The following is a 16,214-nucleotide window of genomic DNA, read 5'->3' on the forward strand; positions in this document are numbered from 1 at the left end:
AGAACTTCCCAAATGGAGCATGCAACTGGATCTTTCGTTCATTCATCAATTTGTTTAATTACTCGACATATACCATTTTGTCTACTCAATAAATGCATATTGAGCATATCTTATGAACAAGATATAGTGTCTTCTTGATTCAAACTTCCATAAACTCTTCTTGCTCTGGATACACCATCTTTGACAGAGTGTTACCTACCTGTAACAGTGAAGAGTTCCAAACAATTTTTCTTCACTTTGTGAAGTTGGTGTTTTCAACATAATTTCTTCCTTCTACTGTCAATCCCCATGGTATTCAAATATTACTTCTGGGAATTTTGACCCAATTTTTAAAAATATTTTTATGTTATACCCTTAGATGAAACTAACCAGATGCACACATTCTCTTTCTTTACTGATTACACAATTTCTTATGCTCTCTAGCCCATTCATTTAAAATATTCTTGTTGTCAAGACCTTGTGTGTGTGCATGTGTGTGCACACTAGGTCGTAGTCCAGCTTTTTGCAGCACCATCGACTGTAGCCCATCAGGCTCCTCTGTCCATGGAATTTTTCAGGCAAGAGTACTGGAGTGGGTTACCATTTCCTCCTTCAGGGGATCTTCGGGACCCAGGGATCAAACCCACTTCTCTTGCATCTCCTGCACTGGCAGGTGACTTCTTTACCACTAGTGCCAACTGGGAAGCCCTCACCTCCATGGAAAAGACTTCCCTGTTCTTCCTCTGCACTAAATCTGAGTTAATTAGCATGGTCATCTCAAGGTCAGTAAGGGAAAAATCTCTCTTCCAGGGATTGCATCCCTAGAGTTATGGCCTTTTACCACTTTCTGATATTCCTTTGTGTTATCTCCTCCTCCACCCTAGCCACAGTCCAATAGAGGCAGATAACTAACATGCATATAACCTTTCTATTTTATGAGGAAATCTGAATTGAAAGATTGTCCCTAGTTGGCAACAGTCTTGGGTATTCAGAAGTTCCACAAGGGGCTCTCATGTACTATTTTATTTTATGTCCCCAAAGGCTCTTCTATGTAGACTTCTAACTTAGTCTCATCTCTCTCCTTCCCTAAGTCCAAACTGCTTTTTCACTCTGAGATGTCACAGGTAGTGAGCCAGGGGTCTTTAGCCATTTGGCCCCAGGGCTACCATTTCACTTAAGGTCAAAACGATGTCAGAGCAGCTCGCCTCCACTGTCTCAACCAGCATCTCCCTGAATTTTCTTTTCAAGAAGGCTTTGATTAGCCTTTCATGTGTTTCTGAGCACGAAGCCCTACATTCAATTTCCCTCCCTCCAAATTCTGTTTCCCTCATGCTCCTTTTTCCGATTTCTGTTTATAATCAACCTTCTACTATGGATGATCCCCCATCTCTCAAGCATCTTCCTCTAGGTTTCACCCAGATGCCTTCTTGTATGCATGTGTGCTAAGTAGCTTCAGTCGTGTCTGACTCTTTGTGACCCCATGGACTGTAGTCCACCAGGCTCCTCTGTCCATGGGATTCTCTAAGCAAGAATACTGGAGTGAGTTGTTGCAATGCCCTTCTCCAGGGGAATCTCCCCAACACAGGGATCAAACCCACGTCTCTTGCATCTCCTGCATTGACAGGTGGGCTCTTTATCACTAGCATCACCTGGCAAGCCCTAACATACCCTCTTATCTTCCCATAATTCTGTCCCCTGGGCTCTTGAACTGACAATCTAGCCTGCAGGCAGCCTCCCTGATAGATGGTTCTCAGATATTCTTTGTCTTGTATAAATTCCAGTCAGCCACCAAACAACACCTATTTACGGGGGAGGGGGGTAGTTTTCTTCTAGAAAAAACCATGCCTTTTCCCTTTCACTCTGGCCATTCACCACAACCAGCACCTCCACCAGGATCCAGCACGCATAGCCCTTTCAAGTGTGCAACTATTTTTACTACAATAAAAAGGACTGTTAGGATACAAACTATATCCAGATGAGTGAAGTTACAAGTATAGAGTTCCATGTGACTCGGCTTGGCAGAGACTGACAGCATTAGTCTCTCCCAAGCCCTCTCTGTGTTTATACCGTTTCTTGTCACAGGCAACTATCCTAAGCCCTGATCCTTGGGGCTCACCACCTCCACCAGTTTCTTCTACTTTCACTCCCTGCTGCAGGGCTTGCCATTCCCCTGGAGTTGTCGGGTCCTTTTCTGCCTTGAGTTAAAGGTCACTTGCTCAGCCTTAGATAATAACTGTCCTTCTCAGATCATATACACTTAGGAGCATCCACATTTATTAGTTCACCCTGGCTCCCTTCTGACTCATGTCCTTCTTTTCAAAAGAGATATATTCACTTTCCATCAGCTCATACTGGCAATTCCTCTCTCTTTATCACTTCGATTGTTCCTTCTCCCTCAAATTTTTATTTTTCCTAAAACCTTCATGCTTATTTGCAATTCTGCTGCCAGCCTCCCTAACCTTGAGTGAAAAGTCACCAAGGTCAAAACAGACATGTTAGCATAATGAACTTTCAACCAATCCCACTCCTGAATTCTGAGCAGGAATCTGACCGTACTTATACTGTTTCGACCTTAATTACATGTGTTTTTTGCGGCTTCCTTGATGGATCAGTGGTAAAGAATCCACCTGTCAACTGCAGGAGACACGAGTTCCATCCCTGGGTCGGGAAGCTCCAAGATTCCTCCTGGAGGAGGAAATGACAACCCACTCCAGTATTCTGACCTGAAAAATCCCATGGACCGAGGAGCCTGGCAGACTATAGCCCACAGGGGTCCCAAAGAGTCAGACACTGCTGAGTGACTGAGTCTGCACGCGGGCACGCGCGCACACACACACACACACACACACACATGTTTTTAAAGATCCTATTTCCACTTTATCTCATCTAGTTCATAAATCTTAGTGTTTTGAAGGAAAGTATATTTGATGCAATTTTTCCTGAGAATTCCTTTTCTGTACTTTAATTACTGTGATCTGGGTACTTGGTATAAATATACTGTAGTCATGCATATTTGTCCGGAACAAAGAAAAACAAACAAACCCTGGAACCCTGGACGGAGTTACCTAAAGGGTCAAAGTCTGCTGTCTGGCCTGGCTTGTGCATCAGAACTACCGGCTCTGCTTTTCCCTCGTCTCAGGGATTCACACTCCGGAGCACCTTGGGGAACTTGGAGCCACTGACGAAAGTAATGCCTGAGAGAGTGGCATCAGCAGCCGCAGTGAAGGTGCTCCATCTCTGTGAACTAATATAAGTAGTAAGATGCAACTCCTGTGACTATTTTGCCCTCCTGCTGCCTTTCTTCCAAGAAATGCACTTCACATGTTTTTTCCCCACTCCTTTCAAGTCCCATCCTGACGTTCCAAAGTAATTAATTTTTTAGATGAGAGTAAATTACCTACTACCCTTTGCTAAAGGAAAAGAAAGGGTGGAGGCGGGTGGTCCTGCTCCGTGTTTACACTGTGTTTTGTCACCTGAATGCATTTCCTGGGATGTGTGAGGATTTCTTTCGGCATCCAGGATGGACCTTGGACTTGTGCGTGCATGTGTGTGTGTGTGTGTGTGTGTGTGTGTGTGTGTGTTTAGTTGTTCAGTCGTGTCTGACTCTTTGCCATCCCATGGACTGTAGCACGCCAGGCTCCTTTAATCCACAGAATTCACCAGGCAAGAATACTGGAGTGGGTTGTCATTTCCTTCCCCTGGGGATTTTCCCAACTGAGGGATCGAACCCAGGTCTCCTGCATTGCAGGCAGGTTCTTTAGTGTCTGAGCCACCAGGGAAGCCTGGACCTTGGACTTATTCCTTGGGATGGCTGAACCATGAATGAATATGTACTGGGGGGAATATGAGTATTCCTCACTTGTCTCCAGAGAGAATGCAAGAGAAGAAAGTCACCAAAGACCTCAGTGTCTCACACAACATTGAGCACACAGCCACAAACATCAGGGAACGTCAGACACAGGTAGCCCCTGACATTTTCCACAGTCAGACTTACCAGCCCTCATTTTTAGGAACCTGGGTTTATGAGAGAGAAAGGAAAACAGAGACCTATTTTCTCTGTTTTCATCAGGCCCAGTTTCTCATTATTCTACTCCTTACCACACACACTTTTATCAATATCTTTCTCCGTTGTAAATGCAGAAAGCAAAAGAGAGAGGACCTTTCTCTTTTAAGAAATAACCAGGGATCTCATGAACAATGCCTGCAATGTGTCAGGTAATCTTGTTTTGTTTTGAGCTTGGCTGTTGGATGGCTGGGGATTCTGACATTGCTAATAATTTCTAGGTAACTTACATTCCCCACAAGTTGAGTGAGTTACCCCCTAAAATATTTGAAAAAGTATGGGGTAGGAAGACCTAGAATAACAAATCTGGTTTAATCCTCGCCTCATCTAATCATCAATGTGACCCAAGGGAAGCCCCACATGCTTGAGACTCAACTGACCCCTCTATAAAATGCAGGTAAAGGGACTTGCCCAGTGGTCCAGTGGTTAAGACTCTGCTTTCCAATGCAGAGGGGTGTGAGTTTGATCCCTGGTTGGGGAACTAAGATTCCAAATACTGCAGGGTGTGGCCAAAATTTTAAATAGATAAATAAAACTGATTTTAAAAAATAATGAATTATCAAAAAAAAAAAAGGCAGATAAAGACCCACATAAAGAGTGATGAGAATTTTATACAATATCCATTAAGCACCTTAATATCCAACAAGTTCCTATCTTAAAGTATTTAATAGATGGCAATATTATTATTATTTTCTACAACCCTGAAGTGTCAGCAAGAATCTTTGAGATTCCTACAGGACTAGCATCATGTGCCATTATATTTTAGGAATAACAGAGTTTTGTGAGGAAATGGATCAATGGCTCATCAATGAACACTTCAAAAATCCTTCACACAACCACATCACTCCCTATCATGCTGTTAAAGAGCTCTTATCAAGCAAAAGGGTAAATCATGTAAAAGACATCAGATATACTGAAGCATCTTACAAGACTACCCTGTTTTATTTTTACACTGAACTGTTCATCAGACTGAATGCTTTGTTTTGTTCTCTGTTATTACTTGCAGCTGGTCCAGGAAAAGGAAGGAAGGAAGCCTGTTCCTTCATGTAGGAAACGAGTTGCCAGTCCAGGTTCGATGCACGATGCTGGATGCTTGGGGCTGGTGCACTGGACGGCCCAGAGGGATGGTATGGGGAGGGAGGAGGGAGGAGGGTTCGGGATGGGGAACACATGTATACCTGTGGCGGATTCATTTTGATATTTGGCAAAACTAATACAATTATGTAAAGTTTAAAAATAAAATAAAATTAGAAAAAATAAATAAAAAATAAATAAATAAATAAAAGCTGAAACTTTAACTTGCACCTAATTCTGAACAGAAAGTGAGACGACATTAGTTATCTTCTCAAACTCCAGGTCAGTGCACCCCATCTGAATGACCCCTTGCCACCATCATCCGCAGATCATGGACCTAAAGTTAGAAGAAAAGAAATCTTCCTAATAGCAGACCCACCTGGATACAAAAGAAGGAATATTATTAATATAAGTGGCACTTATCCATTTATCTCCAAGTAAATAATCCCACAGAAATTGGGAGGAAAAAAGTTAACCTACATTATTGTGCTTCACAACATGGTTCCAGATAAGGTCTTTGGTTTTATTTTTTTATAAATAGAATGCTCTTAACTACATATCAGTGACAGCATTCAGCATTCATTTGTATGGTTTAAAATATTGGTGTGTAGGGTAAAATTGATATTTTTAATCATTCCCAGCTTTTAGTTTGTTTCCCCAAGGTTTCTCCTAGTACTAAAATTCTAAACTTCGTGAAGTCCTGAGAAATGACTCTTGCTATGATTTCTCTGTATTGCAGAGCATAGTATATCTTCAAAGAGGCCCTTCTGCCTATCCTGAGGGAAACTCATTGGGATGAAGCTGCTGTGTCTTCCAAGAGGGTTACCGTCTGGTGTTGACCAGCATAGGAACACCGATGCAAAGGACAGCTGTCTGGACCAGGCTAGCATGTTGTGTCTAGTGGTATATTCACTCCTTCGAATACCCTGTAAAATAGGTTTTCATTTCCACAGATTACAAACGAGACTTCAAGAGATTCATTAAGCTACTGCAGGTCACAATTTAGTAAAATCTGGAACTAGTACAATCTATACCTCCCTGGCTCCAAACATGTGTTCTTTTCTTTCTGCCAAACTTCCTAGAATAAAAAGTAAAATGTGTAAATAGGATGCCACCTGACAGTTTTAGAACCTAAGAAGCTGAGAAATGCCAAGCCTACCCATAGTAAATCCTGGGTAAAGCCTGGGGTTTGGATCCTAGCAGACCCAAGCATTCGAGAGCCATGGTTTTATTGATCTTCACACTGTTTGACTTCAATTCAAAGTAAAATTTGCCATCATTTAGGTACATCCATGTCTCTACAAATAACCAAATTTTGTTCCTTTTTAAGGCTGAATAACATTCCATTGCATATATGTACCACATCTTCTTTATCCATTCCTCTGCCGATTGACATTAGGTTACTTCTATGTCTTAGCTATTGGAAATTGTGCTGCAATAAACACTGAGGTGCATAAGTCTGTCTAAATTATCGTTTCTCTACTCAGCGCTCTGCAGTGACCTAAATGGGAAGGAAATCCCCAAAAGAGGGGATATACGTATATGCACAGATGATTTATTTTGCTGTGCAGTGGGAACTAACATGAGATTGTAAAGCAACTGTACTCCAATAAAAATTAACTTAAAACCCAAATGATAATATTACAAATAAAAATTAGAAAGAAGAAAAAAAAAAAAAAAACAACCTTTAAAGCTTGCAGAATTCACACAAAAATCAGGATCTGGGAACTTCCAGTGACAAATTAGAATATCTGGCAACTCTACACATTCCCACGTGGTAACTTTGGGGGCAGCTGAGCAGTGGATGCTCTTTTGAACAGACCACTCCCTCCCTGAGACCACAGCACACTCTTGGCTGACTTAGCTTGTGCACTGGATTCCTAGGGCTTTTGAACTGGTGATACCCCCAGCCCTCCTTTTTTCCAAGGCATTCAACCCAGAGAAATCAGAGTGGTAAGAATGTTCTCAAACTTCATAAACACACAGTGTGTCAAAAAATGATAAGAAAGGAGGTAACTTGCACCTTTTCCTCAATGGCTTCCTCTTGGGGATGACCCAGAGATTGTGAGGATTTGAAGAACCGCCTAGGGCCTTCAATTAAGATAGTTTTGTCTTTGGTTACTACCGGAAAAAACCTGTAAGCAGACAGCTGCTTCATGCCAGCTGAAATTCTAGTCTTGGGTGGGATGGCAGAGGTTTATGACTTCAGATGAGAAACAGGCAGCAACAGATTATATTCTTATGCCAAGTTTCTCTCTTTATTGCCATGGAAGCAAAAAGAGAAATGCAGAAAGGGGAAAGCTCTGTGAGACCTGTGTTTCACTCAGACTTTCTGCTAGGCATCGGGAGCTGCTCAAGATTTTGCAAACACTTTTACAGGAAAATCATAGATGTATAAAACTTCTGAAATTCAAACAGAGCTGGAAAAGAATAAAGACCACGCATGTTGTCTTTAAACTCAGAAGCAGAACCCCCGGGATTTGGTGTTCTAAAACAAGACTGGAAACATTATTAACGTTAATAAATAAACATCTGGATTGACTTGCAGCCTAAATTTAAGTGTCCTAAATATTTTGGCTCTATTATAACGATGCTGCATTTTCCTAAATTTTCCAATGTTTCTTTGGTCCACAGCTTACACTTCATTTTCTTGTGACTCTTTTAACTCAGGTCTTGTTTTCCATGAAAATAGACCCCGTTATATAAATGTTTAAACACCAAATGTCCATAAAAAGATAAGAAATTGGTTTTGATTGCATCCCTATATCTGCACAGTGTGGGTCCTTAGTATACTCATGTCCTTTTCATTGGAACCATGTCATCAGACCATCTGCTTCTCTTTCGTTCTCCTAATACTTTGCGCTACATCTAATTCTAAGAGAGCCAAAATTTACCAACAAAATTTTTGTTGAGCTAAAATTAAAACTCAAGGTCATGATGAAGCTGTTCATTCCGTTCTTTAATGTAACATTTAGCCAGTGTTAGCCCAGTTTTGCACAGTACTAGGGAGAAAACACATACACTATGGGGCATAAACCAGATTAGGTCGTACTCGGAGCCAAGTTTCGCTTGGAGCCTCTAGTGTGCTCCAAAAAGCATGAGTGCATGTGAAAGGAAAGGTCAGCAACACACATCTCCACCAAGAAAAGTCCAATAAAACCAATGCAAAATTAAATGAGCCAGCTACAGAGAACTCTCCTCATAACACAGTGCTTACACCTAATCCGTTCCTCACCACCTTCTATTGAGAGTGCTGGTCTCAGGTCCCTAGGCTGTTGCTGTTACTGCCTTGAGCTTTTGACTAGTCGTGAGCCAAGGGGTTGCTATGCAGAGTCCCAGTGCATGGAACCAGAGTTAATCATTCACAGGCCCTTTTGCCTGAAATAAGATGCTTTTCATTTCCCCTGGCTTATGCGAATAATGAAAAAAGAAAACAAACAAAGGAGATAACTGCACTATGTTAAAAGATAATCCCTTAGCATAACTATTGTCTAGAAGCCTGAACACCACAGGCAGGCAAAAATCCAGTCTGCATTCAGGGACGACGCTGACATTTATTTATAAGAGATTATGCCGTGACAGAGCTTCAAGGCATTTAGAATGCTCCTATTCCCCAAGGCCTCCGCTATATTTATATGCAGGATCCCATATTATTTTTCCTGCTGTTATGGCAACAGAGATTTCAATGTTTACAGAGCTATCAAGTTCTGACAGGCCGAGCTGGGGACTTTGCATCACTGAAAATGGAGCAAGGGACCCGGGAAGCAGGCACAAACTCCACTGTCTGAACAACTAATACCTGAGCAGAAGGGAGGGAGCAAGCAGGCAAGCAGCAACGATCAGCTCTCAAGGCCGCTTGCCCCCAGGGGAATTTGTCCTCGGGATCCTGTGATTTTGGGGATCTATTACAAAGTACGCTGAACCTAGTAAGTCAAGTTAAATCTAAAAGAAAAGCAAACCCCAAATTCCTACTACAATTTTATACTCTGAATGAGTATTTTTTTTTTTCATTGAAGTATAATCACTTCACAATGTTGTGTTGGTTTCTAATGTACATCAACGTGAATCAGCTATCAGTTCAGTTCAGTCGCTCAGTCGTGTCCAACTCTTTGCGACCCCATGAATCGCAGCACGCCAGGCCTCCCTGTCCATCACCAACTCCCGGAATTCACTCAAACTCATGTCCATCGAGTCAGTGATGCCATCCAGCCATCTCATCCTCTGTCGTCCCCTTCTCCTCCTGCCCCCAATTCCTCCCAGCATCAGAGTCTTTTCCAATGAGTCAACTCTTCCCATGAGGTGGCCAAAGTATTGGAGTTTCAGCTTTAGCATCAGTCCTTCCAATGAACACCCAGGACTGATCTCCTTTAGAATGGACTGGTTGGCTCTCAAGAGTCTTCTTCAACACCACAGTTCAGAAGCATCAATTCTTCGGTGCTCAGCTTCCTTCACAGTCCAACTCTCACATCCATACATGACCACTGGAAAAACCATAGCCCTGACTAGACAGACCTTTGTTGGCAAAGTAATGTCTCTGCTCTTTAATATGCTATCTAGGTTGGTCATAACTTTCCTTCCAAGGATCAGCTATAAGTATACATATATCCCCTCCCTCTTGAGCCTCCCTCCTATCCCATCCCTCATCCCACCCCTCTAGGTCATCACAGAGCACTGGGCCGAGCTCCCTGTGTTATACAGCAGCTTCCCATTAGCTATCGATTTTATACATGATAGTGTATATATGGGCTTCCCTGTTAGCTCAGCTGGTAAAGAATCCACCTGCATTGCAGGAGACCCCAGTTCAATTCTTGGGTCAGGAAGATCCCCTGGAGAAGGGAAAAGCTATCCACTCCAGTATCCATGTGCTTCCCTGGTGGCTCAGGTGGTAAAGAATCCACCTGCAATGTGGGAGACCTAAGTTTGATCCCTGGCTTGGGAAGATCCCCTAGAGGAGGGCATGGCAACCGCCTCCAGTATTCTTGCCTAGAGAATCCCCATGGACAGAAGAGCCTGGTGGGCTACAGTCCATGGGGTCACAGAGAGTTGGACAAGACTGTGTGACTAAGCACAGCACAGCAGCAGTGGATATAGTCAATTCTACTCTCTCAATTCGTTCCACCCTCTCCTTCCCTCACTGCGTCCACAAGTTATTCTCTATGCCTTTCTCCATTCCTGTCCCACAAATAGGTTCACCTGTATCATTTTTCTCAATTCCATATATATGTGCTAATATACAACAGTTGTTTGTCTCTTTCTGACTCACTTCACTTTGTATGACAGACTGTGGGTTCACCATCACATCACTACAAACGAAGCTCTGTTGAGTATGGGAAGATAGAGTCCATTACTAGAGCTCTGGGGTAGAGGAAGAGGAAAAGAAAACGCAGTGGGTGAAGAAAGGGCAGAGCAAGTCTTCTCTCGGTGCCCACCTTCTATTTTTAACTGCACAGTGGACACCAGCCGCACTTTCCTTTACACCAAATTTAATCACTGCTTAGTAGTAAACATGGCTTAGTAATTTCTAGAATACTCCAATGCTGAAGCTAATTACTGTATGAGCTGGCTATAAAAACATCCTAGAAATACTTGTATCTATCTCACAAACAAGATTATCTTAAGAACTTACCTCCTCCTCCACAGAAATAACTATGTATAAATGGGAGCTCATGGTTTGAGGTTCTCAACTTTGAAGTCACTTTTTGGAGTGGACCCAAACTCCTCCATACTCTGTGACTGAGACACTGGACTAGAAACCATGGAAACACAAGTCCTTTCAAACACGCCCTTTGGATATCTTGGTTCTAGAGAAACTAGGAAATACAAGTCACAAGCTTAGCCTCTGATGCAATCAGCCACCACTTCCCAGTTCTAGATGTGGGCTAGGGAAAACACTATCAAGTCACAGAAAAACTGGAGCAAGAAGTTCTAGGCTGAATTCCTTTCTTTTTTTTATTTTCTTTGTGTATGAGTGCTCATAAGAGTACTGATGTGTATTTGCTTACAAAAGTGCAGGACAGACTTCACAAACATGTCTACATTTTTTTAAATTCAAGTTTGGTTCTGTTTAAAATTGTAAATAGCAGAAAATATGCATATTTCCTAACACTCAAGATGAACATGCCAACAAATAACAAGCTGAGATTCACCATATAATATTGGACACGTGAAAAGATTGTTTACATGATACAAACTTCAACTTCTACAAAATAAATGTTAAAGTATGCAGGAAAAGGTATTAATGATAATTGCAATAAATGTCTCTGTATGTCTTTCCTGATAAGCTAGAGCTAGAAATGAGTATGGATGACATATGGTCTTCCCCTTTGGAAGAGCTGCTTTCCAAGGTAGGTCAGTTGTAAAGACAAGTTGGAGAGCCTGGGAGAAGACAGCAGGGCTTTGAGCTGGAATAGATGCCAGTCCATCCAACTGTAGCAACTGTGACCACTGATTGCAATTCCTGTTGCCATTGGTGACTTGGCCTTTCTTTCTTTAAGAACTGACTTTGTGGGACTTCCCTGGTGGTCCAGTAGTTAGGACTTCACATTTCCACTGCAGGTGACAGGGGTTCAATCCCCAATAAAGGAACAAAGATCCTGCATGCCACATGGCGTGGCCAAAACAAAGAAAAAGAACTGACTTTGTCCATAGTTTGCTCCCTTGAGATCCTGGCCCCCAGACAGGATTATCTGTGGCTGGTCTTCCCAGCAGTCATAGATTAAAGGATACTGTTTGAAGCTGCACTTCAGCGTGTCTACCCACTGGCCAACCCACTTCAGTTACCCTACAGCAGCAGGAAAAGCATATGATGTCATCATCTTCATCATAACAACAGTCTTCTTCATGATCAAGAAAAGAACTGGTTACAAACACAATTAATGGCCTGGATCTCTTCCTAAGTACTCTTTCAAGATAATCATTTAACCCTGAGTCTTACCATGAACTCTGCAAACATAATATTTCTTTATTTAACAAATATTTCTCAGCCCCTAACTTATGTGCGGCTCTGTATGATACCCTAAAGATGCAGTAATAGGCAAGATAAACCAGGTCTTTGCCTTGACAGAGCTTAAATTCTATGGGGAGACAGTCAATAAACACAAGTAAATCAACCAGCAATACAGCTTTTAGTGTCAAATATGACAAAAAAGAAAATTAAGAGGTTCTTACAATAGAGATCAAGGAGTGTCTTCAGATAGTGTTTAAGAACCCCTCCCCTGAATAACATTTAAGAAGGGATTTGCTCGAAAAGAAAACAGTTCTGAAACTAAACAAACTGGAAGTATTCCATCGATGGTAAACCTCATTATGTTTGGGGCTCTCAGTGACTACTTAAAAGTCAAATGAAATATTTCTGGTAGTGAAATCTCTCAGTCTTCTGGAAAACTGAACAGGGTGACTTGCGGGGAGGCTTATGTCTTAGTCCAAAGCTTGATCCTACATTGTTAACTAATGTCATCTGTTGCTTTCTCATGCACATTTTGGCTTCCACAACAAAACCAAGATCCTCCTTTACTGAAGGAAGATATAGAAAAGGGTTTTTAGCATGGCAACTAAGTGAAGGATTTCCCTTAGAATCCACCCTGAATTTATATGCAAAATAAACTATGTATGGCTCATCTATACAATTTACTAGTGTGAACATCTAGCACACTAGATGTTCACACTAGTAAATTTCATCAGATTTTTAAAGGGCTCCGTGGTCGAAAAAAAGAACATGATCGAAAAAAAAGAACCCACTCAGACAGAATGGGTCTAATGTAGTCCACTGATTTGGAATCTTTCAAAGAGCTGAGTTGTTCTACCCAGGCCTTCAACTGACTGGATGAGGCCCACCCATATTATGGAAAGCAATCTGCTTTACTCAAAAAACTACCAATCTAAATTTTCATCTTATTCAAAAACATCCTCACAGAAGAATTCAGAAAAATGTTTGACTAAATATCTGGAACCATGACCTAGACAAACTGACACATAAAATTAACCATTGCAAAGTATATAATGCATCCTGAAAGGCAGAGGTTCAGACTCACAGAGTATCATTTCAAAGCTGATGCCTTAGCTGTATGTATAAGAGACGAGTCCAAAGCTTTATCAGGCCACAGCTTCTGGGTGATGGATGGTGTAGTATGTGTTAGGATGGGGCCCATGGTCATTCATCCTTTGCTACACCTCCTTTGCTGTAAGGTGGGCCCCTTGGTTCAAAGAAATGTCATGCCAGATATCAAATTGATAAATCAGATACTCTGTGAGCCCTTAGACAACAGAAAAGTAAATAACTTGCAAACAGGAAACAATATCATACCTGGAAATATATGCAAATCCTAATCATGACAAATGACTACCCTCTCCATGACACTAAGTGTCCAATGTAAATATCTTGCCAGTAAGTGGTTGATTGGTCTCCTCGAGGGATAGTACTATATTAGGGGCTCACATCATATTACGTTAGAGGATTCTCCTGCTGACAAGTTGCACATTCCTGCATACAGCCAAAAACATACTAAACTCCTTGCTAGAAGAAGACATGCAGTCCTTGAGTAATGTTTAGTATTTCCTTGATATCCCATAACTGAAATGTTATGATGTAAAATTAACAATACTTAAATACTGTGATATTAAATTGATACATCTTATATTATATAATAAAGGAATAAGAGAGGAAAGAAAACAATGCTTGCAGCTGGTATTTATAACTGCCTTCTTCCACTATCCATTCTGTATTCCTTTTGATTTCAGCAACCACCTGAGCTGATCGTAGTTCTTTACCAAGTAGGGTGACTCAAGCCATCATTCCTCAAGGATCTGGGCTATTGGTAGTCCTGCCTGGGTTGGGTTGCTGTAGTTTTCCATTGACCTTAATCACTAAGCATGATGTGATTACTGAGAGAAATCCTAAGGGACCCCCTGTATCCCAGACACGCTCTTCCTCACCTTCACTGTAGAGTGGTCATCCAATTTCTTCTGGTAACCAGGATCAACCCCCCCAGCCAGCACAGTAACTCCCTTCTTTGCCTGTTGATTCAGAGGCATCAGGAGCCCAGAGTGGCTGGGCAGCAGTCTTAACTTACAGTTCAGTGGAATCATTGTTGTGTCTTCTGCTAGAATCATTGCTCTCTCAGGAACTAAGCACTCTGGCCAGCAGAGCATAAAGTTGCAAAAAAGGAAGCAAAAATTTCGCTAGTAGGTCACTAGGTATAATAGGAAGTGGTACCACTCTCATTTCTACTCATTGATTCCTGGACCCATGAATCTTGCCTACTAGAGAAACAGTAACATACACTGGACACTGATTCAGAGCTTATATGGCCTTCCAGGGGACCTTGCCCCAGCCCTGAAAAGTATTGTCACCTAGTTCATGCTGGAATAGAGTCTTCAAAAGGCCATTTCATCATTCTTCAAACCAACTGCTACAAGATGGCAAGGAACATGGTGAGACCAATGAATTCCATGAACATGAGCCCGATGCTGCACTTCGTTTGCTGTGAAGTCAAGATCTAGCATGTCCCAGGCTAGTGCAGCCTTAAGACTTTTACTGGTATAACAGGCTCCTGAGTCTCTGTAGAGTTTCTCTCAATCTCTGGAGGACATGGGTCTTACCAGGGCAGTCAAAGTACTTGCCATGTCTTGTTTATGTATGATTAACATGCTGTCACCAATATAGTGGACCCAAGTGATATTAATATTTTGTGGAATGATCAGAAGATCAAGGTCCCTTCAAGCTACATTGTAACAGAACAAGAGAGTTAACTTGGTCCCAGGGAAAGTCTGTGACTATATCCTATTATCTGCTCTGGCGAACTGCTTCTGATCCTCATTCATAACAGGTATTGAAAAGAATACACTTGCCTGTTCAATAGCCTCATACCACAAATGAGAAGCCATGGTAATTTGTTCTAGTAAAAGTATCTCGTGCAGCAGACTAGCCACATTAGGAACACCACTAAGTTACATTTCTGCTAGTCCATGGTCACCTGCCATGATTCATCTGATTTATGTGAGAAGTAAAATGATGTATTACATGAGAATATAATGGGGTTGACCATCTAGGTGGGTTTGAAGTCTTTGAGGATGGTGCTAATCACTGCCATTCACACAGGAGTTGGGAGACCGAATTATTTTTGATTTAGCATCTTGACCTGACTGACCTCCCCTGGGTCTTTCCTGTTTCAATAGCTCTTACTCCACAGGTTAGGGAGCTAACGTGAGTATTCTGCCAGACACTAAATATGTCCACCATGATTATTCAGTCAGGAAATTGGAAAATGACTACCAGGTGAGTTCAGAGGCCCACTGGACCCAATCTGAGATGGGTCCAAGCCAGAACTTCATTGACCACCTGACCTCTATTCTCCCAGACTCTAACAGAGAAACCATGAGAATGTTTAGTGTTCCCAAGAACCGTGTCATTCATATCAGGTCCTCTAGCCATCAGCTCTTTAAAATGTGTGTATTCTCCAGAATCTGAAACAAATATTCATGAGCAAATAGTCTATTAAGAAAGTGCCCTCAGATTCCACTGCTGGGTATGTATATCTGAAAAAACCAAAAACACTAATTTGAAAATATACACACACCCCAATGTTCAAAGCAGTACTATTTACAATAGCCAAGACATGGAAACAACCAAAATGTCCATCAACAGAAAAATGGATAAAGAAGATGTGGTGGGGACTTCCCTGGTGGTCCAGTGATGAACATATCATGCTTCTACTGCTTGGGACATGTGTTTGATCCCTAGTCAGGGAATTGAGATGCTCCATGCCACACAGCATGGCCGAAAAATAGAAACAAAAGGAAGATACAGTGTGTATGCATATATATACATATACATATACATACATTATGGATATTCCATTAAATAGATATCATATATGATAATCTCTAGGTCCATTCCTGTTGTTTCAAATGGCAATACTTCATTCTCTTTTATGACTGAGTAACATTCCATTATATTAACATGGAATTGGAATATTACTCAGTCATAAAAGAAAATGAATACCACCATTGGCAGCAACAAGGATGGAACCCAGAGATGATCATACTAAGTGAGGTAAGTCAGAAAGAGAAAGACAAATATAGATGTCACTTATATGTGGGA

This window comes from Bos indicus, chromosome 17, assembly GCF_029378745.1.
Source record: "Bos indicus isolate NIAB-ARS_2022 breed Sahiwal x Tharparkar chromosome 17, NIAB-ARS_B.indTharparkar_mat_pri_1.0, whole genome shotgun sequence".
NCBI lineage: Eukaryota > Metazoa > Chordata > Mammalia > Artiodactyla > Bovidae > Bos > Bos indicus.